Source organism: Bombina bombina, chromosome 2, assembly GCF_027579735.1.
Source record: "Bombina bombina isolate aBomBom1 chromosome 2, aBomBom1.pri, whole genome shotgun sequence".
Taxonomy (NCBI): domain Eukaryota; kingdom Metazoa; phylum Chordata; class Amphibia; order Anura; family Bombinatoridae; genus Bombina; species Bombina bombina.
The window spans coordinates 504,214,834-504,226,900 of record NC_069500.1 but is presented as its reverse complement, the minus strand read 5'-3'; the positions used below and the strand labels follow the sequence as shown (position 1 = coordinate 504,226,900).

The following is a 12,067-nucleotide window of genomic DNA, read 5'->3' as shown; positions in this document are numbered from 1 at the left end:
CACAACAAATTGCGGCCTCACTGGATATATGTTATACAACAACTGATAAGGGCAGTGTGAATGCCCCCTCACTCCACTCGACGTACGTTTCGTTCCGTGCTGGAACTTTTTCAAGAGTGTTGTTAATCTCTGACTTCCTGCCTTTTAAGGGGAATGTTAGTCTACTGTTTAACTGTTTCAGTGCCTGTCATCAGACTTTGCTAAACTTGTAATACATGTTAAAAATGCAGCAATATACTATTATTTATATTTGCTTATCCTAAATACCGCATTATATACATTCATTTAAATACATGCATTTGAAAGTATAACATAAAATATTTATATATGCTTACCTATGTACTTCATAAAAAACACTAATAATGCTGTAAAATACATGGATCATCTATAAAAAAATATAAAAAACATTTCCACTTAAATATATAAATAAAATTAGATCGTTAAAAACATAAATATGTACTAAAAAAATTATCATGATATTAACACCTACTAATACCCTAAGTTAAAAAGGCTTGTATGTCTAAATCAATATTTAACCCTTGTGGGTAAAGACAATCCAACTTTTTTATCCAGAAGGTTTCTCGTTGACGTAATTTGAGCAGCCTATTGGTGTCCCATATATTAGGAGGGACCCATTCTATAATTTTAATTTCTAAGTCCTTAGGATCACAACTGTGCACCTGTTTAAAATGCTGAGAAACACTATGAGTTTCAAGCCCTTTGTCAATGTTATTTAGATGTTCCCTGAAACAATATTTTATTTTTCTCTTCGTTCTACCAACATAGATATAATTGCATTTGCACTTGAGATGGTATACCACATGGGTACTCATACAGGTACACCTATCCTTATTGAAAAACATTTTGGAATTGTCAAAATTTTCAATCACATTGTGGTTATTCGGTATATGGGGACACATTACACAATCTTTCTTTTTACATTTAAAAGTACCTGTACTCATTCCCCAATCTGACATCTTTACTGGTGGTTTACTCCGGAGTTTACTAGGGGCTAGAATGTTTTTTAAATCCTTATTTTTCCTAAACACCATTTCTGGCTTTTCACCCAGTGAATTCTTTAGGATGGGGTCTAGTTGTAATACCTTCCAATGTTTATTTAATATATCCTTAATCTTATAATGTTGGTTATTGTATTTAGTTATAAATAAAGGATTTTTGTTTTCCACTACATGGTGTTTAGTAGGTTTCTTGCTGTTTATTTTATCTAGTAAATATTTTCTATCCATCATATCCACTTTATTTTTCATTGTACAAAGGAGTTCGCTATTATATCCTTTATCTAAAAAAAATTTGGTTAGAATCTCTGCTTCGTGATTGTAGTAATTTACATTTGTACAGTTGCGCTTAATGCGCTGGTACTGTCCAAGAGGTATATTGTTTTTCCACCGTTTATGGTGGCCACTTACTGCATTTAATAATCCATTTCTATCAGTTTCTTTTCTAAAGTTCTTTACTGCTATTTTGTTATTATCCACAAAAAGTGTTAAATCCAAGAAACTGATATCTGTCTTTGATTGTGTATATGTAAATTCTAGATTATAGTCATTATGATTCATGTGTTCTATAAATCTCTCTATTTCTAGGGGTTCCCCCTCCTAAATGATGATAATATCATCTATGTACCTGTAATACATGTATATATTGGACAGGTACGGGTTATTACTCCATATTTTTAATTCTTCAAAATTGGACATGTATAAATTCGCATACGATGGGGCAAAGGTTGTCCCCATCGCTGTCCCCTGTGTTTGTTTGTAAAATTTGTTATCAAATAAAAAATAGTTGTGGGAGAGGATAAACTGAATGGACTCAGAGATGAATTTTGATTGAACCTCAGATATGTTCCCTTTTCTGCATTCATCCTTAATTACTGTTACACCCTTACTGTGGGGTATACTGGTGTACAATGCTGATACATCACATGTCACCCAACTAAAGTTTGGCCTCCATTCTTTTCCTTCAAATTTACTAATTACATCCACAGTATCTCTAATATAAGATGGTATTACTTTAACTAGGGGTTGCAAAAAATAATCAATATATTTTGACATGTTATCACACAAAGACCCAATACCTGATACTATGGGTCTACCAGGTGGTTCCCTTGCGTTTTTGTGCATTTTCGGTAGATGATAGAAGCATGCCACCTTAGGGCATGCTTCATATAAATATGCAAATTCATTTTGATTTAATATTCCGTCTTGCTTAGCCTTACATAGAAAATCAAATATTTATTTCTTATAACTTTGGGTAGGATTAAACATTAAGGGTTGATATGTATCTTTGTTACTCAACAATTTATATGCCTCCTTCAAATAGTCACATCTGTTTTGGACGACCAATCCACCCCCCTTGTCAGCATTCCTATAGACTACATCATAGTCCTCAGTTAAAGTTTTGATAGAGGCTCTTTCTTCTTTGGTTAGATTATCATTTCTAAACTTCCTTCCATATGATAATTTGTTAATATCTTCACAAACTAATTTATTAAATATTTTTATAAACTCACTCTGCATATTCTGTGGATAAAAGATAGACTTCCTTTTAAGGGGGCAATGGGTCATTAATGAGTGATTCTCTTCATATAGAGAACAATTCAATAATTCCTCCTTTAAATCATTGCTATGTTTAGTTTGAGTAAGGTTTTCATTGTCAAGTATTTCTAAATTCCTCAATGTTAGCAAATCTTCATCACTAAATTCCATATTATCAGTCAAATTTATCTTATCATAATATCTCTTTAAGGTCAATTTTCTAATGTATCTCTGTACATCTATAAATAACTCAAATTGATTGGGCTGTGAGATAGGGGCAAAATTTAATCCCTTCGATAATAGTTTCATTTGATTTTCTGTGAATGTTTTATCCGATAGATAGTCAAAATATATTGATTATTTTTTGCAACCCCTAGTTAAAGTAATACCATCTTATATTAGAGATACTGTGGATGTAATTAGTAAATTTGAAGGAAAAGAATGGAGGCCAAACTTTAGTTGGGTGACATGTGATGTATCAGCATTGTACACCAGTATACCCCACAGTAAGGGTGTAACAGTAATTAAGGATGAATGCAGAAAAGGGAACATATCTGAGGTTCAATCAAAATTCATCTCTGAGTCCATTCAGTTTATCCTCTCCCACAACTATTTTTTATTTGATAACAAATTTTACAAACAAACACAGGGGACAGCGATGGGGACGACCTTTGCCCCATCGTATGCAAATTTATACATGTCCAATTTTGAAGAATTAAAAATATGGAGTAATAACCCGTACCTGTCCAATATATACATGTATTACAGGTACATAGATGATATTATCATCATTTGGGAGGGAGAACCCCTAGAAATAGAGAGATTTATAGAACACATGAATCATAATGACTATAATCTAGAATTTACATATACACAATCAAAGACAGATATCAGTTTCTTGGATTTAACACTTTTTGTGGATAATAACAAAATAGCAGTAAAGAACTTTAGAAAAGAAACTGATAGAAATGGATTATTAAATGCAGAAAGTGGCCACCATAAACGGTGGAAAAACAATATACCTCTTGGACAGTACCAGCGCATTAAGCGCAACTGTACAAATGTAAATGAATACAATCACGAAGCAGAGATTCTAACCAAAAATTTTTTAGATAAAGGACATAATAGCGAACTCCTTTGTACAATAAAAAATAAAGTGGATATGATGGATAGAAAATATTTACTAGATAAAATAAACAGCAAGAAACCTACTAAACACCATGAAGTGGAAAACAAAAATCCTTTATTTATAACTAAATACAATAACCAACATTATAAGATTAAGGATATATTAAATAAACATTGGAAGGTATTACAACTAGACCCCATCCTAAAGAATTCACTGGGTGAAAAGCCAGAAATGGTGTTTAGGAAAAATAAGGATTTAAAAAACATTCTAGCCCCTAGTAAACTCCGGAGTAAATCACCAGTAAAGATGTCAGATTGGGGAATGAGTACAGGTACTTTTAAATTTAAAAAGAAAGATTGTGTAATGTGTCCCCATATACCGAATAACCACAATGTGATTGAAAATTTTGACAATTCCAAAAAGTTTTTCAATAAGGATAGGTGTACCTGTATGAGTACCCATGTGGTATACCATCTCAAGTGCAAATGCAATTATATCTATGTTGGTAGAACGAAGAGAAAAATAAAATATCGTTTCAGGGAACATCTAAATAACATTGGCAAAGGGCTTGAAACTCATAGTGTTTCTCAGCATTTTAAACAGGTGCACAGTTGTGATCCTAAGGACTTAGAAATTAAAATTATAGAATGGGTCCCTCCTAATATATGGGACACCAATAGGCTGCTCAAATTACGTTAACGAGAAACCTTCTGGATAAAAAAGTTGGATTGTCTTTACCCACAAGGGTTAAATATTGATTTAGACATACAAGCCTTTTTAACTTAGGGTATTAGTAGGTGTTAATATCATGATAATTTTTTAGTACATATTTATGTTTTTAACGATCTAATTTTATTTATATATTTAAGTGGAAATGTTTTTTATATTTTTTTATAGATGATCCATGTATTTTACAGCATTATTAGTGTTTTTTATGAAGTACATAGGTAAGCATATATAAATATTTTATGTTATACCTTCAAATGCATGTATTTAAATGAATGTATATAATGCGGTATTTAGGATAAGCAAATATAAATAATAGTATATTGCTGCATTTTTAACATGTATTACAAGTTTAGCAAAGTCTGATGACAGGCACTGAAACAGTTAAACAGTAGACTAACATTCCCCTTAAAAGGCAGGAAGTCAGAGATTAACAACACTCTTGAAAAAGTTCCAGCACGGAACGAAACGTACGTTGAGTGGAGTGAGGGGGCATTCACACTGCCCTTATCAGTTGTTGTATAACATATATCCAGTGAGGCCGCAATTTGTTGTGTATGTCTATCAATTTGGAATACACCTAGTGGGCTGAGGATAGATGTTTTATGTGTCTATATGCCAATCTATGGTCTAATGATATACACTCTGGTGTGAAAGAGACTAATCGCTATATTGGGACAGCGTTCTTACTTTCAGTAACTACTAACCAATAGCGGAGAAGGAATTTACGGAAGTTACCGCCTGATTGGTCAGAAGCCAACTCAGCTACACACAGCCGTGACACTGACGTCACGTGCAACGCTACTTGAGCCGGAGGAAAGGAGAGATCCACTGGGTGATTTTATACATCGTGTGTTTTGAATTTTTAAATTGTGAGTGTATTTCCTATTGTGAGATATATGTATTTTGTGTTAATAAATATTGTACAGACAGTCTGCACTTAGATGCGTTTGGGCGCTCTTTTTTCTTTGTTTTTATAGATTTCTACATGAGAGTTCAAATAGAGTTTCTTTGGCTTCATAAGGCAAGCTGTTGTCATGACCAATAAATGGATTGACTATCCACATATTATCTTTCCTGGGATCTTTTTCTTTAGGAAAATAGCCTTGGGATGCCTTCAAAAGTGCTTCAAGATGTTCTTGTATGTGTTTTTTTACAACTTCTAAGTCAAAGCCAGTGTCTTCTTGGTGAAACTCACTGAATGCTGCAAATATTTCAAAATTATTTCTTTCAATCATTTCAACCCACATAGATAGTTTCTTCTTGAAACCTTCCACTTTTTTTGCTGCTGTGAAAATATTTGTCATTTCTCCTTGCAGACCCAAGTTTAACTCATTTATCTTTGAGAAAATGTCACTCAGGTAAGCAAGTCTAACCACTCATCCTTCATCTTGAAATAAACCAGCCATTTCATGTTTTCTGCTCAGTAAGAACACTTCTACCTCCTTCCTCATTTCAAAAAGCCTCTTTAACACTCTACCTCTTGATAGCCATCTTACCTCTGTATGGTACAAAAGGTGTTGGTAATCTGATCCCATCTCTTCACAGAGCACAGCCAACAATCTGGAGTTTAGAGCAGAGTTTTTTTATATAATTTACAAGTTTTGTGGCTTGTGTAAGAACATCATTGAGTTCAGGGGACAGTTTCTTAGAAGCCAGGTGCTCTTTGTGAATAAAGCAGTGTGTCAGCATTATGTTGGGATGGGACACTTCTTTTATCTTAGCACTAACTCCTGAATGCCTACCTGTCATATTAGCAGCGCCATCAGTACATAGGCCTACACAGTATTTCCACTGTAGACCTGCATTCTCAAAGTACTAGTTTAATATTCTGAATATTTCTGAGCTAGTGGTGTATGTTTGTAATGTACGCACACAAAGTATGTCTTCTGCGACATCACCCATGTCATAATCTGCATACCGTACATAGGCTATTGAAACACTGTTGTCTCTAATATCAGTTGACTCATCTAACTGAAGTGAGAACCATGTTGATTTTTTAAGTTTTTCAATGAGTTGAGCCTCCACATTTGCTGACATATCACAAACTCGGCGGGCAATGGTGTCATTTGAAAGTGGTATTTGCTTCAGTTTATTTGCAGCAGACTGACCAAAGACTGTGCTAGCAACATCAATGAGACAAGGCTTAATAAGGTTTTCACCATCAGAATATGGTTTTTTACATGTGGCTATTAATTAACTCTGGATGATTTGTAGTCAAGTGTCTAAATAATCTTGAAGGCTTCATTGCCTCATTTGCCAGGACTCTGGCACACACAACACACTGGGGTTTTGGTAATTTTCCTGGGACCTCAATAAATCCATATTTTAAATTTTCCTCACTGTACTTTCATACAAACAAGCCTTTTTTCTTTACAATTTGTTCTTGCATGGTTTCTCTACTATCAGAATAATCACTATGGGTCTGAGATAATGATGACTTACTTGTGGAAGGAACTGCTTCAACACACTGCTTCTTTGAATCAAAAGATAATAAAGTTCCTTGGCTTTAGCGCTCAGGGGCGTGATCCGATAAACGGCGTAGTTTGCGGCGCAAGCGAGGGACCCCGCGTCGCCCGCAGTTTCAGCTCGCAACTCGAGCTATCCAATATGCAGCGCCGTCAGTTGTTAAAGTGGCGCAAGTCTGACAAAGTAGCGATGTCCAGAAATCTGCGTAAGTACAGATTTTTGGAGTCACCAGTGACTTGCGCCACATTAGAAACTGCCGGCGCCTACAAAACCTGAGTAAAGTCTAAATCACCCGCACTGTCTAACACGCCTCCTAAACATAGCCCGACACGTCTAACCCTCTATCCGCTATCCCCCCTCACTAGCCTAACAATAAAAAAAAGTTATTAACCCCTAAACCGCCGCTCCCGTAGCCCGCTGCAACCTAATAAAGTTATTAACCCCTAAACCGCCGCACCCGTACCGTATTAACTCTATCTAACCCTAACACCCCTAACTAAATTCTTATTAAATTAATCTAATTCATATTATAAACTAAAATATTCCTATTTAAATCTAAATACTTACCTATAAAATAAACCCTAAGATAGCTACAATATAATTAATAATTACATTGTAGCTATGTTAGGGTTTATATTTATTTTACAGGTAAATTGTTAATTATTTTAACTAGGTATAATAGCTATTAAATAGTTATTAACTATTTAATATCTACCTAGTTAAAATAATTACCCAATTACCTGTAAAATAAATCCTAACCTAAGTTACAAATACACCTACACTATCAATAAATTAAATAAATTACAAATATCTATCTAAAAATACAATTAAATAAACTACACTAAATTACAAAAAATAAAAAAAAGATTACAAGATTTTTAAGCTAATTACACCTATTCTAAGCCCCCTAATAAAATAATAAAGCCCCCCAAAATAAAAAAAATTCCCTGCCCTATTCTAAATTAAAAAAAGTTCAAAGCTCTTTACCTTACCAGCCCTTAAAAGGGCCTTTTGTGGGGCATGCCCCAAAGAATTCAGCTCTTTTGCATTTCAATAAATATACAATACCCCCCCCCAACATTACAACCCACCACCCACATACCCCTATTCTAAACCCACCCAAACCCCCCTTAAAAAAGCCTAACACTACCCCCCTGAAGATCTCCCTACCTTGTCTTCACCACACCTGGCCGAACTCCTCATCCGATCTGGGCGATGTCTTGCTCCAAGCGGCAAAGAAGAATTCTTCATCCCGGCGACGTCTTCCTCCAAGGGGCAGCAAAGTCTTCTTCCTTCCGGCAGCATCTTCCATCAAGCGGCATCTTCAATCTTCTTTCTTCGATCCGCCGCCGCGGAGCATCCATCCCGGCCGACGACTGAACGACGAATGAGGTACCTTTAAATGACGTCATCCAAGATGGCGTCCGCCGAATTCCGATTGGCTGATAGGCCGGGATGAAGAATTCTTCTTTGCCGCTTGGAGCAAGACATCGCCCGGATCGGATGAGGAGTTCGGCCCGGTGTGGTGAAGACAAGGTAGGGAGATCTTCAGGGGGGTAGTGCTAGGCTTTTTTAAGGGGGGTTTGGGTGGGTTTAGAATAGGGGTATGTGGGTGGTGGGTTGTAATGTTGGGTGGGGGTATTGTATATTTATTGAAATGCAAAAGAGCTGAATTCTTTGGGGCATGCCCCACAAAAGGCCCTTTTAAGGGCTGGTAAGGTAAAGAGCTTTGAACATTTTTTAAGTTAGAATAGGGCAGGGAATTTTTTTTATTTTGGGGGGCTTTATTATTTTATTAGGGGGCTTAGAATAGGTGTAATTAGCTTAAAAATCTTGTAATCTTTTTTTTATTTTTTGTAATTTAGTGTTTGTTTTTTTTTGTAAATTAGTTTAGTTTATTTAATTGTATTTTTAGATAGATATTTGTAATTTATTTAATTTATTGATAGTGTAGGTGTATTTGTAACTTAGGTTAGGATTTATTTTACAGGTAATTGGGTAATTATTTTAAGTTAAAATAATTAACAATTTACCTGTAAAATAAATATAAACCCTTACATAGCTACAATGTAATTATTAATTATATTGTAGCTATCTTAGGGTTTATTTTATAGGTAAGTATTTAGATTTAAATAGGAATATTTTAGTTTATAATATGAATTAGATTAATTTAATAAGAATTTAGTTAGGGGTGTTAGGGTTAGATAGAGTTAATATAGTTAATATAAATACTATAGTAACTATATTAACTATATTAACCCTAATATAATTAGGGTTAATATAGTTAATATATATAATGTAATAACTATATTAACTATAATATACTTAGGGTTAATATAGATAACATAGCTGGCGGCGGGGTAGGTAGATTAAATTAGGGGTTAATCATTTTAATATAGATGGCGGCGGTGTAAGGGGCTTACATTAGGGGTTAATACTATTAATATAGCTGGCGGCGGTATAGGGGGATTAGATTAGGGGTTAATAATTTTTATATAGGTGGCGGCGGTGTAAGGGGTCAGATTAGGGGATAGATAAGGTAGATGGCAGCGGTGTAAGGTGTTCACATTAGGGGATAGATACGGTAGATGGCGGCGGTTTTAGGGGTTCACATTAGGCGATAGATAAGGTAGGTGGCGGCGGTTTTAGGGGCTCACAGTAGGGGCTTAGTTTATGTAGATGGCGGCGGGGTCCGGGAGTGGCGGTTTAGGGGTTAATAACTTTATTAGGGATTGCGGCGGGGGATCGCGGTTGACAGGTAGATAGACATTGCGCATGCGTTAGGTGTTTAGGTTTATTTTCTAGCTAGTTTAGGGAGTTACGGGGCTCCAATAGTCAGCGTAAGGCTTCTTACGGCTGCTTTTTGTGGCAAGGTGAAAATGGAGTAAGATTTCTCCATTTTCGCCACGTAAGTCCTTACGCTGCATATTGGATACCAAACTGCGCTGGTTTGGTATACCTGCCTATAGCCCAAAAAACTATGGGCGACGGCAGAAATATACGTGCGTAACTTCTCGGTTATGCCGTATATAGGATACCAAACCAGCGCAAATATTGGCGTCGCCGGCTTTTGCGGGCGACGATTTTTATCGGATCGACCCCCAGGTTTTTAGTGTTAAATGAGTACTATATTTGTACAGCTTTCCAGGCCTTCCTCACTTTCTTCTCCAAAGTGTCAGCGGCTATACAGAAGAGTGTCAGCTGAGACAGAGTTAAGCACTGATGGAAAAGACAAATTTTAAATTCGGTGCTCAGATTAAAACAACTACTTAAAAGGAGGATTTGAAAAAAAAAAAAAATACTAACACCAATGCAAAGGGGCCATATTTACACAATGCCTTTTATAATATAAATATAGTGGTTGAAAAAAAGTTAAACTTTCCTGTTACTTTAGATCCAAAAGAAAGAAGAAAAAAAAAACACTTGAAGCGATTATTAGTTGTTCCTCAAAAAATGAAAAACATTTTTCTTTTTTACTCCAAAGTGTCATATGTCCTTGAATTTTTATATGCAATCATATCCTTGTAAGACGCCATTCTTCCAGTATAAAAAAAATTGCATAATTGCACCCTTTTCTTCATCATTCAGATGCTCCATTCTTCCTACCAAATTTGACGTTATCTTGCGTAACCCTGTGTTCTCCACAACAAATTTTGACTGCCGATGGCTTATAAAGTAGCCAGGTGGCTGAAATTTAATATTTTCTAATATTATAACATTTCTGCTATCAAAAGCACAAAATAATTGCATCATTTATTATAAATGTATATATTTTAATTTGAGCAATAAACATTTAAAAATGTTAATATTAGCTCATCTTAACTTTTTTATATTTTAGTCAGGTAGCCAGTAAAATTAGCCAGGTAAAGCACCCATTAAAAAGAACCTGGGGAGAACACTGTCCCACTTATTTTTAATAACCTCTTTTCATATATAAATGCATTGGGGTTGGTATAAATGCATTTCTATCTATCTCTATATATCTATCTATATATGTGTATGTACATATGTATATCTATATGCATATACTGTGTATATATATATATATATATATACACACACATATTTATATATATATATATATATATGTATATATTGGTGTCAGTGGGTTAAATATAACAATCATAATGCATTGGTGTCAGTGGGTTAATAATAATAATAATAATAATAATAATAATAATAATAAAATACAGTCATTGGTGTCAGTGGGTTAATAATAATAAAATACAGTAATTGGTGTCAGTGGCCTCCCTATTAATCTAATTATACATTGGTGTCAGTGGCCGCCCTAACTATGTAATTATACATTGGTGTCAGTGGGCTACTAACCTGTCAGCCGAATGCACGTCTTCTCACGCTCCCCGCCGCTACACAATGACAGCGGAACAGCGCACAAGCGGACATGCGCAGTTGTGCTCTGATAGGCCCGTCCGGAATTTCAGAGATATGTGTAGAGTGGCGGCCTGTCAGAGTGGCAGGGGTACGTCGGGTCGCGGCCCACCAGAAGGGCTGTCGCGGCCCGTCTGTTGAAAATCACAGCATTAGAGCCTTTTGCCATTAAGTAGATAAAAATATGCAAAAACATATATATGCAATATTCATATTTAATAAAGATTTTATCTACAGCATGTATTTACTGTAAATATTTCACATTTGCTAATGCGAATATGCAATGTTGTTTGCGCGATGGGTACTAGGTTTTTTTCTCTTTTTTTCGCTATAGACTTCTATGGGAAATGTGAAAATTGGATTGTGCTTGTGCGATCTTGGGTGTTAGGTTTACTACTTTTTTTGTCCAATGATTTCTATGGGGGGAATACATGCATGCGAAAACGTTAGGATAGTCGCGCTATTAGTGTTACTGCTTATGCAAAATATTTTTTTTTATAACTTTTTATATAAGCGTAACCCGACTAGCACACAAAGCTTAACTATAGCAGAGTTTTCGAGATCGCAAAAAAAAAAAATACCATGCCACTTGTAATCTAGCCCACTGTTTTTTCACATCTGGTGACCTTGTAAGCAGACATTCAAGTAAGCATACATTTCAAATATACACATTTGTGCAACACTGTGAGGTTTAAATCAAGACCAGAGTTTCTTACTATGTCATATTAAGAAACCATTGGTATAGTATCGATTTTTTAGCTTCATTTCCAAACAAATAAATGTTCAGTGCAACAAGGTC

General features: G+C 35.2%; 1 pseudogene; it reads right to left on the bottom strand.

Moving 5' to 3' along the window:
* Positions 1-5,384: 5,384 nt before the first annotated feature.
* LOC128647089 (zinc finger MYM-type protein 6-like) lies at positions 5,385-10,476 on the bottom strand (annotated as a pseudogene).
* Between the last annotated feature and the right edge of the window lie 1,591 nt (positions 10,477-12,067).